Source organism: Rhodnius prolixus, unplaced genomic scaffold (assembly GCF_049639745.1).
Source record: "Rhodnius prolixus isolate KJV_2025 unplaced genomic scaffold, Rpr scaffold_1, whole genome shotgun sequence".
In the NCBI taxonomy this organism is placed as follows: Eukaryota; Metazoa; Arthropoda; class Insecta; order Hemiptera; family Reduviidae; genus Rhodnius; species Rhodnius prolixus.
Window position 1 is genome coordinate 52,917,532 of NW_027411581.1, and position 12,566 is coordinate 52,930,097.

Sequence of the window (12,566 nt, forward strand, 5' to 3'; positions counted from 1 at the left end):
CTTCTATTCGATCTCTAATTTCTTATGTAAATCTAAAAAAACAGTTAATATTAATTCGACTAATTTTGATGGAATTTACTTTCACAAAGTATTTTGGAATAATTTAGAGGGTTTTGAAATAAGTCGTTACTTTGGGGATTTGTTTCAGCTCATGTAGCCCAATCTCAATCTGGAGGCCAGAGAATCCTAGCCAGCGATAGGCGCGCAAGTTCCAATCATGGACTAGATTAAAATACGGTGAATCCAATAGCGGACCCATCACTGGGTTTAAGTTTGGGGTGATTTGTTATAATGAGAAGTTTAAATTTTAATCGGTATTTTGTAGAAGATGAAGTAAATAAAATAAAATTATGCATTCTTTAAAATTTCAACTAACTAATTTAACTCAAACCCAAAAATGTTGATATTTTCGATGAAACATATTTATAATAAAACTTATTGAATTTCAAATATTTGAAGAAATAGAAAAATCATAGTTAACTCTGACATTTTCTACTCAACGGTTAATGCAGTATGGTTTCATTACGTTGAACTTGTACGTATATGTATATGTTTTTGAAGACGACTATTTTGGATAAAAACTCTTATTTTCAATTAAATGTTATTAGGCATGTGAGTGTGTTTGTAATAATAACATTTTTTATTTCCCTTATCGTTTTTTAAGTGTTCTGGTTTTTCGTAGTTGTGTATCTTCATTGCATGTTCTCTTTATGTTCTGTTTCTTCATGCTCTTTTTTTTGCGTTCGGTATCTTAGTAGATTCTTCTTCTATGTATGAACGAACGTTCGGCATCCGCCGCTAATGAAATTGATGAGAGAAAGTCATATAACTAACTGTTCCTCTCAGAATTTTTTTTTTTTTGAGATTTAAAAAAAAATCGGAAAAGGCGAATTCTTGACTGGGATAAAAGAAAATATATAGTAAAATTTATTGCTCGGTAACAGTCGGTAGATATCGTGAAAGAAAAACATTAACAACGGTGGGGATGGTCACATAAACGTTAAGATTTGCCGGCTTTGCATCTGTTCTCCCACCACAGTTTCTTGTACAAGAAATCTTGTATATTTCTTCAGTCTTCGTGTGACTTTCAAAGGTTAAGGGGGCAGAGTAAGTTTACGGAATACATTTTTTATTTTTTTGTTTTTTCATTCTTTTATTTATTTTAGTTTGATAATACGAATCTCTTGAGGAACGTCTTTTACATCTGTACCACTATGGATACCAGCTACACATAATTGTGAGTCAAATGATTTACCTATTTATTTTAAATTGTTGTTTTTTAATTTCATGATTTGTACAATTTTCTTTCTGTGCAATTTAGCCACTATAATCAATGTAATATTTAGGCAATATAACATTCTCATTTCTCACATCTCGGATATTTTGTTTTCTCGGTTTTTGTTTAGATCCCAAAATGAAATCTCCTTGTTCAAATAACAAAACGAAATAACGAACCAACAAAATTATTGAATAACACGTGATAGTGTGCACTTTAGATAATGTTAATGATTCCAAACGCAGGCTTAGTTATCATTATTGATAGCGTTGAATTTTCATAATCAAAGAAGTTGAATCAATAGATTTATGTTGGCATAAGTTTTAAAGATCACTTATAAAAATTTATGCCGTGCCTTAGGCAGAGGAATTTTCTCAGAAAGGTATGTGTTGAGATGAATTGACAAGAAAAGGGCCGTTATCCGAGAATCCAAACATCCTAATAACTGCTCTAAAACAAACTGACAAAAAAACATTGCTATCGGAAGTCTAAGATATTAATCTCACATACACTGACACAGCGAAACCTTAATATTCTATAAAATTTTATATATTTTAATTATAAAAAATACTGAAAATACCACAATAAAACGGTGGTACCTTTTCAACTTCCGCACTTCTGATAATATACTTTTTGTTTTTTAACTTCAACTTTTAATTAAATTCTCCTACTTCTTGATAGGTTTGATTTTATTCATTCAAAATTGTTCTTTAGACAATTAATAGATCATTATAGTGTTTAACGACAGTAAATATACTCGTATACACGACTATTAAGCAAAGAAAGGAGAAGAGCCTTAAACTTGTGGCAACTGATACTTATTAACTAAGAGACGTACAATAAGACACTTGAGATTTAAAAAAAAACTTGTAATCGCAGAGAAGACAAAAATATAACAACTAAATTACAAACCTGATCACTAATCGAATCTCTTTGGCAGAAACTCGTCGCCTATCATATTTCTTTTCTTAGATTACATGACAAATTTTAGAGAAATCAAAGACAAAGCTACTTACCCTTTGCTCCAACATATAACCAACTTTTTGCATTCCATCCTGACTTACAAGAAGAGTTACACTAGACGGAAATAAAAACTAATTACGACATTTCTATGATCTATGATCATAACCAAAATCAGTTTTGCCATCTGGCTTAAAGTAGATCATCAACTCTCTTCTTTCTGGAATGGTCCTCCTAATTACTACTCCTTCGTCATCTTCTTGCATTCTATCTACATGGCAATTTACCTACATGTATAACTCTGTCCTCTTAACAACATAGTTTCCATTATCTTAGTATTAGGTGGTGCGATGGATCCTAAAATCAGCCATGCCTACACATCTTTCTTTCTTCTTACAGACTAACAAACTCACTTCCCATCCTAGGAAAATTTCTTGTGGAATTTATGTAGAAACTCATTCAACCCTATTCTCGTTGAACTTGAAATCGTACCATCAAATTGTTTACTGAAACAAACACATCACAGCAAAGATCACCGTGTAGTAGATGGGCCAGCTTCAGCATTGGAGAGAAAGTAGTAATGTACAGGAGATTTAGTTTTCCAAGTTTCTGAAAGGTTGGGCATTCTGTATTGTTGTACGAATTAAATTCAGGTTAGCATTGGTACCTTTCTTCTCAATCAGGGCGGAAGTATACTTGGGTGTTATACCCGCACATACAAGCACATTACTTTTTACATATGCCGAAGACCCAATCATTCTAACTAGAAGTTACAGACACGCTTACCCATTACAGAACAATGGCTAAAATAGTGGTGCAGCCAAATTCATCCCCAAAAATGCTAACATGCCCTGTTAACTCTCCGGCGAGGCTCCAGACCAATTTTCTTCAGCTACAGTTCTCTTTATTTCACAGACCTGGTGTACTACCATAGACTGACCACTGATAAATAGTGCACGCAGAAACCACACACTAGATTTAAAAGATAAACAACGACAAAACGTGCCTAACTTTACCCGCTTTTTGATCGATAATCCAAATTAAGAGTGGAAATTAAAGTATCATAACGATAATAACCTGTCTGGATACACGGGCTCGAGTTGTTGGGCTCAAATATTTCTCCGGCAGTTAGCTGATCCTTTTTCTGTGTTAAACCTTTTTCTCCAGAACGACCTCATCATCATTTTAGTCCAACGATTCGCCCGAGACAAAATGTCATTCTACTCTCCTCGCTTGAATTTCTTTGTACGGGATTTTAATGCTCCCAACATCCCTGGTAATCCTTAGCGCCAATAAAGACACCAGTAGTTCTGGGACTTTTTTTGAGACTTATTGAACTTAACATCTTTTCGGGAATGCTACCATTGGGTAGATACTCCGCTCCAGAAACTTACCTACAAAAAGCAGTTCTGTGGGAGGGATTAGATATACCCATTCTGAAGCAAATCCTTCTAGTAACATGTTTCAGTTTATCTTAAGATTTATCTAAAGTTTCCTCTGCCCTAAATTACGCTGAATGGTACAGCTGTAAGTAGAATACTGTCAATTTTTTTTATATGAAATTTTAAATAAAGAACGCGAGTTAAAGCAACAGTACGATGGAATTCTTGTAGAGGTTTTACACCCCACGCTGTTCCATTGTAAAACGGCCTCGCGCACCATATTTGGCTCGACTAAGGCCGCCTGAACCCTGACCTACCTACGCTTTGGTAATAAAAGCTTCATATTGTTCAGTAGCCTCTCTTCTCCAAACAGTATTCAATACTACCTTTGGTACCTGTCTTTGTTAATGCCTTGTAGGGCAGGTATTTTTTTTATACCCACTATATTTCTTACCGTCACATTAAAGTCTCTCAATTTGATTCAATAAAACGAATGCATCATTTTTTTTTTCACCACACGATAATCGTTTTTTATTAATGAAAACAGTAAAACAGAGATTTTTTGTTTTATTTTTTTGAGCACAAAGTGCTTTCAGCCAAATAGTGTACCAAGTAGATTAAGCTTCTTTGTTCAAGCTCTTATGGCTTCTTTGTTTTAGTTATTTGCTGATGAGTATACGAGTAAAAAAATTGCTAAATTGTTTATTGGTGAAATAAGTTTAAAAAAAGTATAAAATGGTATTTATCAAAAATTAAACATGCAAAGTATACGTTACAAATAGGGCGGGAACCAATGTGTCATACATTCATAACACGCCTCTGACTTAAGTAAAGTGGTTCTTAATATTAACCATGATGTCACGTTATCTTTAGTATTCTGGATCAGCTGGACTTAAAAATGGAATAAATATCGTGACCTAAACATGACGTTTGAATACAAAATTTCTAAAATTAAACGTTTCTTTACAGGAAGAACACTCTTTTTTTTTTTTATTGTTAATGTTAGATTTAGTGTTGACAGAAGCGTATACTAGCGTCTAAGTAATAATGATGTAGCCAAGTTTATATTATATATGTATATCTGTATACCTATATTTTAGCCTAATTAGTTATTTGCTGATGAGTATACGAGTAAAAAAATTGCTAAATTGTTTATTGGTGAAATAAGTTTAAAAAAAGTATAAAATGGTATTTATCAAAAATTAAACATGCATTATCCTTAAATAATGTAATCTTTCATAACTGACTGCTTTTTGCCTAACATAAACAACAACCTAGGATATACTATTTCACGAGTAAAGCAGGCAGGATTGCCATAAAGCCTTGCACTAAGCAGTTAATTAAACTTTCCGGAAGGACGTTTGAAGGATTGATCGTCAAAAGCTGCAGGAAAATTATATAATACCACTCACTACTGATTCCGGATCTATGGTTTCAATTTTAGAGTAAATTAGTGATAACTAAGCAGTTAATTTAGTAGAATTTGGTGATCTGCACACTAAGTCAAAGCATTTAGTTCTTTAAAGTCGTAAAAAAATCATATTTCCTATTGACGAATATCCCCTAAATTTGGAATTTGAACGAAGCTTTTTATTTTATTTACCGTTAGGCCGCAGAACTGCAAACTTATGACGAAGTTGCACTTTAGAACGGCGCCTAATGTTACTGTAGAGTCAGTCCCCAAAAACAAGTTTTCTAAGATTTGTTTTTTAAATAAATAAAGTGGTAAGCCGTAATCGTTGAGATCATTTTTTGAAAATTTCATTAACAACTAAAAAAATCGATTTAGCTAATTCGCATTTCCCTTAGGAGAATTTCAAGTCTTAGTAATCAAAGAGACATTCTTACTGATTTTATCCGACCTAGTCGATAAGTGCAATTCAACACGGAAGCATAAGTAAAGTCAAAATCTCTATACCTAACTGATTGCGCTATCTCTGATCATAGATGAAGACCTGGGCAATCAAAAACATGGATGAAATCAGCGATATTATCCAGCACTATCGATCTAATCAGATTTTCAATACTAAAAACAAATTCTTCACGGATAAACTTCACAATTGCTTGCTTTCTATTTGAGCGGCAAGAAAAGTAATATCAAAACGGTTTTTCGCAATAATTATTTGTACAGAACGAGAATGAGAAAATCCTAATTTCTCTCTAAATAAAAGAAATTGGTCAAAAATAAAATGAAGTTTCAGAAAGTTTTAAAGAATAAAAGAATTCATCCTTTTTCATTCCTGTATCAATGGAAAAAAGACCTCAAAATGATTTTCACAGCAAGGCTAGATGGAAGAATAGATAGACGGAGAGTAAAATGTTACCGTATTTAGTGGCAAAATGGACATATTCCACACGTACAAACGATACGTACTTAGAAATAAATGACGTAAAACTATACAAGCGTCACAAAACATTTTGATTGGCTGTATAAATACAAATAGCTAGTTGATTTTCTTTTTGCAGATTTTAATTTCTTTAATTAAAAACAAAATGGCTGTTAATGACTGTATTGTATTGTAATGAAGGTAATAGATCTCTTCTAATGTTGATATTACAGCGTCTCATTGTAATGAGGTCATGTAAAAAAATCGCATACAGCATTGGATCTCCGGTTTTTGTTTTTTAAAAATATTTATATTTGACCTGGTCCAAATTCTGTGGGAATCAAAGAAGCTTTGTCTTTGAGTAAATATTACAATTCTGCTGGACTCATACTCTATTAATATCTAATTACACTAAATGCTTGATTGATTGAGTGACATACTCTTGGCAGTAAATATCTCTAGTTACTTATCAAAGAAGTTACAACGCTTCAGTCTAAATTTGTTTTCAAGTTATATCTGTTGGAAAAGCGTTGGGGAGTAGGATGCATTAGCAATGGGAAAAGGCTTTCCCGGACTGCCGACTACCCTTTCTTCCCAAGAAGATCCCAGGATAGCCTGGCTGGATTCCAATTGTTGGATATACCTCATTACGGAGCCTTTAAGTGAGAAGTGTTTGGACACTAGGGATTGGTTATCCCTATATGACGATGCCTTTTCCCCCAGGACTATCTTGGAAAGTGTAGTTTTTTACCAATTGTTGTTGGAAGAAGATTTATTTCTGCTGGGGGGCATTGGTGGAGGAGTGCATTGGCATTACCTGTTTGCCCGAAGCACTGCTCGCGGAAAGGGACATACGAGTACATTCCAGACCATAGTCCATAGTTATTAGGAGAAAGCTCGGTAAAAAAGCAGTTGGAGGAAGGTTATAACGGAAGTATTGTTCATAGTTTTAGGTGACTGATTCATTAATCAAAAAGGAAGTGAAAATATTGCCAAATCCAGTCATTATTTTTTATTTTTGCCGAGTTTTCGACCTGGGGACTAGGGTCATCTTCAGGGCTTATTGACAATACATATTTTATGTTTACATTGTTATTTCACATTATTATAAGGTTGGTGTGTCTTCTGTCCTGTCTCCTTGTGAAATGTTTGTGAGTAGAAAGATTGGCAAATAAAAAATTAAAAAAATGACTGGAATTGGCGTTCTTCTTTCTTCCTTCTGTTATAAGAGAAGTTAAGACCCATCGCGGTGCAATGAAATCTAGGAAATTTGTCGTCCACCCCAGCAACTTAAAAATAATTACAGTGATTTTTTACTAAAAAAAGCAGCTTAGTCCATTCAAGACAATTCAAATAAATTGAGGAATGTATTCTGTAAAGGCATCCTTTCTAGTAAATATTTAATCTAAAGTTTGATTTGTAGTAATGGTCTTAAATATCCAAATAAAAGTGACAGATGTTTATCGTGTTGAATACTACAGTTGGTGTAGAGATATTTTTAGCAGCCGTTTTCGGAAAAATTGCATTAATAAAATTGCAATATGGGTTGACGATATTTGTCTAAACTAAAACCATACGTACCACATCTGCAGTAGTTACCAAGCTCTAAATACATTTTTTCGAAAATTCTGAGGACCTCAAAACAACTACTTCTGGTCAAAAACCCAGTACTGAAATATATTCTCTCATCAGCTAAACATTCCTCTTTAAAAAGAGTAAGAGAATATAACAAATGTTTCTAAGCATGCAAAGAGATATTACTAATGGCCACTTTTACTAGGGAAAGGGAAAGAGTAAAGAACAAAAATATACTGCAATAAATTTGATGTAACGAGTTAATTGCGAAGATAGAACCATTCATTATGTGTCAGCATATAGCAGACTTTTGAAACATATTATCTAATAATCTATTAGAGAACCTTTCTCCAACATTATGAGTTATGGTTATTGTGGTACCAATTAAAAATTAGAAAAAAAGGAGAGAGAGAAAAATGAAGTCTTCGTGCAATTTTGCACATCTTTTAGGATGGAAAGATATTTTAATTCTTGTGAGGGGGATTTCAACCACATTTTGTTTAGCTTCTCTCAGTAGTGGTAAATGGAAGTAAAGCGAATTGGGTTCAATGTTTTGTCTTGAAATAAACAATTTGAGGTTCCGTTTACCCAAAAAAAGTGGCTTTTAGAACTTGTTCGCCGAGTGTGTTTGTGAACGGCGAATAGTTTTCAACTGGTGACATGAGTTTTAGCAAAATGAGACTCACATTTTTTTTTTTCGAAAAGAGTGAAAGGATTATACTTTCTGATCCAAACCAGAATCCATAATTGGTAATTTCGGAAAATTGTAAACTACATGTAAATTTATAGTATATATAATATATTTTAAATAAAGAAAACACGAAATTTTGCGTAGGCAGCGATAGAAAAATCAATTACAGATATAATATAATAAAAATCATTTATTTTCCATAAATAAGTACGTCACACTTATTGCAATGTGTCACCCACGGTCTACCCACTTGAGGTTACAATGTAAGCAGTATTTGCTAACCCAGCGTGGGTTTCCGTATACAGTCGCCACTTGCTTGCTTGGGCTGCACATTCATGGATCTTTTATTTGTCTGCAACAGTTAGTAATGTGCTATTTTTAGCTACTTTATCACGTTTTCTTAGTGTGAAACCCTTACTCTAACAATATTCACTAACAGCAATTTTCTGTTTTTGATTTTAATGATTTAAGGCACGTCAACATTTAAGGTTATTGGCGCCCGGAGCTTTTTACACTGGAACAGTGTTCTCTCGTTACAGACAACACTGATTATCACCGGATAATAAGCTGTAAGAAGCTTCTAGGAAGAGATCATCTAAGGGTTAGCAGCTGGATTTAAACCCGGCACCTCCGCGTGGGAATCTAATACGCTAACCGCATAGATAATCTCTTTCCTCGATTTGTAATTGTAATATTTACAAAACAAGTTGTCTGTAGCATTGAAGTAGAGTTGGAACTTATAAGAAACTACTGAAAAGGTTGTTCAAACCTAATCTTTAAACCTTCAAACCTAAAAGATGCATACTTCTTTCTAAGTTTTCAATGTTTTACCTTCCTTTAAGACATCAGTATATCTTTGATTTCAATCACTTTATCAGGGTTCATTTTGTACAGGGTTCGAATCCCAGTTCTTGGCTTTTGATTTTATTTAATGATTAATATGAGAATTTAATCGTAAAGTCGCTTCCGTCCGCTACGGTTAATTTGGGTAGTTGGACGTAAAACTCGCCTGAAAAAAAGAGGCATTACTTTACTTATGCACATTTGCAACATGTCGGTAATACAAAGAAAAGAAGACAGAATTAGGTGTGGAAGAAATTGAATATGTTGGAACTAGAGAATGGAATCAAGAGGAACTAAGACAGATTCAAAAAACAGATTCAAGAGCGTTCAAGACAGGAATCTCCTTAAACGAAACCACTCAAATTAAAGAAGGAAGTTAGAGAATTGCCGTTATATATAATGTAAACAAAGGAATGTTTGAATTTAATTATAGTAAAAATAAGCAATAGCAATATACATACGCATGCGTACCAAAATATTAACATTTAATTAATTTAATATTATTTTAGTCACATATTCAGAGAGAGAGATAGAAACAAAATACACAGAATTACGTGCCTTGTATTTAAGTAACATTATTTCAAGTGTTCTTTTACAAGAAGAGACGAGAGAGTTTGAAGGTTGATTACTGATGGAGTTCCTATCTTATTTCTCTCTCTTGGAGTTTACACTAACTTGAATAAATGTTAACACACATCTACACAAATATCCTAAAATAATTATTACACACTCTTCTACAAACTGACAAACAAACAAAAAATACCTATTGTTTATTCTTCAAAAAAAAAAAAAGAAAAAAAAGCCAAGACAAAGATCTTTAAAAAAACAATCAAGTAAGACTAAAAGATAAACCTGTAGAAGATAAAAGAAATGACTTAACAAAGAGCCAATCAGTCCTTTGAATATGGTAAAACGTTTTAAGGAATCACAACAAAAATCTGGTGCTATTTCGACTTAAGTATTAAGTTTTTAAACGACAAATTTGCTAATAATACTGCATTTTAATGAACGTATTTTATAGCTAGCGGGGCTTGCTAAAAATTACACCTAACAGGTATTTACTTAATTGAACATTTTTAAGGAGGGACAAATCCCTAAACTATTCAAAGCCCTTTATTAATGTATGTGGGTTGATGTATTCGTTTTGGGTTCAATGTCGGGTGCTAATATTAAATTTGATAGTGAAGCTTAAGTTTGCTTATATGGCTTTGACTTACGATATCTTCAACATTGTAACAATTACGAATTTGAAAAAAATTGAAGGTGACTTACCAGGTTGTTAGTTTTTCAGACAATATTGCTTTTCGTTTTAAAGAACGAACAATCGGTCATCTTTCTTATTATAAATTAACTTCCCCCAATCTAGATTGCCACAGTTGCGATATTCAGGAAAGAAGGAACTAGATTCAATGATTCCCTTCTGGGGGTACAGACGGATTTGCTAATTGAATCAAGTAAAACTGTTGCTTGAACTCCTGTTGAATTCAGGTGGAGTACAGAATGAATGAGCACCTAAATGAGTGATGCCATTCCACATGAAGAGAAATATCCAATAGAACTGAAGCTGAAATTGAAGATATTTAAAGGTATAGTGCTCCGAAAATCAGGCATCATTGTATTGTAACTGAGTTCCTTGATTAGCGAAAATCTGGTTTACTGAGCCGCCCTCAACGTCTCTGGGCGAAAGTTTAAGACTTAGTGCGTCTTAGACATCTCTCGAGATAAGGCAAGTTGAACTCAATCATACTTGTGGAACAGAGTGATCTAGACCAAACAGTGTTTTGGTGAATAGGTTTGACTGTAGAGACTTTGGGCTATCTGAGATCTGTGGATGAGAAAGAACTTTTGAAAGACATTGAAAATATAATTCTAAGGTTTAGAGGTCAAGCTTAAAGTTAGGAGTAGCATCATGGAGCCAAAAAAGCTTTTGAAAGTGCTTCAAGAAAGCCATTAGCATCCGGCATGTGTGAAGGGAGGCTGGGCGGAAACCTAAAGCAGAAAGTTAATTCTGGGAAATAAAGCTGAATTATCCGTTTAGCGACTAGTTTCCGTTTCCGCCTGCAAATGGCTGTCAAAAGAGAATCGAGAGTAAGGCTGACACCAAGATACCAGCATTCGATTTGATTACCGTACAAAAGCTCATATAGAATTGGTTCCTCACCACTATAAGTGCGCATTCTAGTTACAATATTTGTTTTATAAATGTAAGTGTTAAAGGAAATAAATATAAATCTGGATAGGCCTTTCGTGAAGTCTATTATGTAATGACCTTAACATTTCGAAATATATAGAAGGAGGAATATATTTATATATATTTTTGAACTATCTCATAACACTCAGTCGTGCGTTCACACACATACACATAGGCACGCACACACCCGAGGTTTTTGTAGGTAGGCGCTTTTGAATGCACATTGACCTTTTCCAGTTCAATTAAACTTGAGCCAGGTTTAGGGTAACCACACCTGTACACGAATCACCTCCTTAAGAACAGATGCTCTTTTTATTAATTCTACCTTTTATAAGATATTCCTTCATACACTAATGGTCTTATAATATGATAGTGCACAAATAGATCTTAAAAAAAAACTGAAAGTCATCTGAACTTGTTAAATTTTTGGTCAAGTTCGTTAAAACGAAATTGTAATTTCATTGACATTTCGTAATTTCCTGTGGCTTGCATTTAACCATTTTCTGTACTCTGGCAAAGGCTAATTATTTTTAGTTGAAATAAATTTTTTCATTAACATAGAATTTAGGGGTAGTACAACCATTGGCTCCTTTTAAAAAGCCACCTCAGACTCAGAAAAGTAAAATAACAAAAAGTAAGAAACTAAAGTAATGGCTATTATTTTCAGGCGGGCTTTACTTCCGGCTACCAAATTAGGTGTTGTGGACAGAGGCAACTACTAGCAAACGTACTTAACTATTAAATTAAATAAAATCCAAGAACTAGACCCGGGAATCGAACCCAGTACGATGTCTTAGCTTTGTAAGCTACTTTTGGGCCTGACTTGTTTTATAATCAAGTATTGAACGAATTTTGAACATAATTCATTGAACATAATATTCCAGAAGTGCTATTTTGAATTATAGATATCTGAATTACATTGGATTTTTCTAGAAAACGTTCTATCGTTCAGCTTAGAACTTGCTATAATACCAAACATTTATTTCAGATTAGCCTTATAAATAACTTTAAGAATAGAATGAAGTTCGCGCTTTGATACCTTGTAAAGTAAGTAGATCCAAAGAGGAAATTGTTCTCAGTTTAGAAGTAGTGAAAACAGTTGGGGTGGTCATGGGCTCTAGGGCAATTGGCCTAAAAAGATTGTAGATCTTCATGTGTGTAAGTAGTTTAAAGTACATCTTAGGAGCTAATTTTTATTTTATTTTATTTATTTTTAAAATCTTTTATTGGAATTTACCACTGCAACGGTTGTTGCAACAAGCAATTATGGTTAAAAAAAAAAAATTATGAGTGGAGAAGGCACCCGTGGTGTCACTCCATT

General features: G+C 33.6%; 1 protein-coding gene across 1 annotated transcript in view; it reads left to right on the forward strand.

The window, feature by feature from the left end:
- The first annotated feature begins 1,019 nt into the window (after nt 1–1,019).
- LOC141449775 (uncharacterized) overlaps nt 1,020–12,566 on the forward strand; it is an 86,877-nt gene continuing 75,330 nt past the window's right edge. The window contains exon 1 of the mRNA XM_074119553.1: nt 1,020–1,237. The gene's annotated coding sequence lies outside the window, so the exon portion shown is untranslated. The remainder of the gene's footprint in view (nt 1,238–12,566) is intronic.